Here is a 1,244-nt window from a genome sequence, read left to right as displayed (position 1 = left end):
GCCTTCTGATTTTTATAAGTAGCTAATGATGCGTCATAGGAATAAATGGCAGGCAAATTTTTGTAGGGAATTGAATGCTCTACAAAAAAAGATTCTTATCATTTTTTGGGGAATCTATTTGTTCAAAAGTTATTTGAGGTTGAAGTCGAATTCATATTAAATTTTGAGATTTTCTACTTTTCCGGCGAAACTATCAGACTTATTACAAAATATCATCAAACCTTTTTTGTAGACAATTTTATTCCCTAAAAGTTTATTCTGATAAAGTTTTTTCGAATTCCGCATTGTTTTCTAGTTATTTTTATTTTAATGTCAAGCTCTTAAAATCGATCAGAAGACTATTTTTTTAAGAGCATGAACTTTACTTTCTGTTTCAAGTTTGGTCGACATCATAATAAAAATTGGTAGATTTCGAGCCAACATTTTTCTCCGTAGCACAAGAATTTTGATGTTTTCTTATGCCAAAATATTTTCAATTTTATCCAGTAAATGAGAGAAAATTCTTGACATTTTAAGAGTTGTTTTATCACTTTTATTCAATGATATAAATATTCAATGAAAACAACTAAAAAATTAAGCTGTCAAATTTTCATTAACTGCCGACATTTTTAAACAAAAGATAGTAAATAAATAGTAAATAAAACATAATCAATTCTGCAACTTGATATTTTTTCTTAAATATTGCCCATAAATAAAAATTTTATAAGTCCATGATTTAATCTTGTTTTGTCCTTGTAAATTTTCAGAACTAAAATTTTTTAAAGTTCACGAATTAATCTAATTTAGTCTGCTCGTAACGCGATTGTTTTTTAAAGTAGCAGGTCGAACACAGCTTAAAATTTTCATAAAAGATAAAAATCAGATCAAATAGTCCAATCAGACTAAAATCAGGTCAAATTTTTCAGTCCGGGTAGATCAAAAACAGATTAAAATTTTTATCGAAGTTCAATAACAGACCAAGCAGTCCAGTTAGACTAAAATCAGATCAAATTTTTCGACCCGGGTTCTTATGGAAAATAGAAAAGTGCGATGAGGATCCTCTTAATGTTAATATTAAGAGCTCTAATTTTTACAGGCGTCTTGTTTTATCTAAATGAAACTTTTGAACCTGTTTGGAAGAAAAATAAAATTTGTTATTTTTTGGATCACCCTAATAAATATATAATGCTTTTTTTTCGTGAATTACAGTTTATTGACTTTTGTGGTAAAATATAAGAAAAACAATTTGAAACAAATAAGATAAA

This window comes from Microplitis mediator, chromosome 8 (assembly GCF_029852145.1).
Source record: "Microplitis mediator isolate UGA2020A chromosome 8, iyMicMedi2.1, whole genome shotgun sequence".
Lineage (NCBI taxonomy): Eukaryota > Metazoa > Arthropoda > Insecta > Hymenoptera > Braconidae > Microplitis > Microplitis mediator.
Note: the sequence above shows the minus strand (reverse complement) of the source record.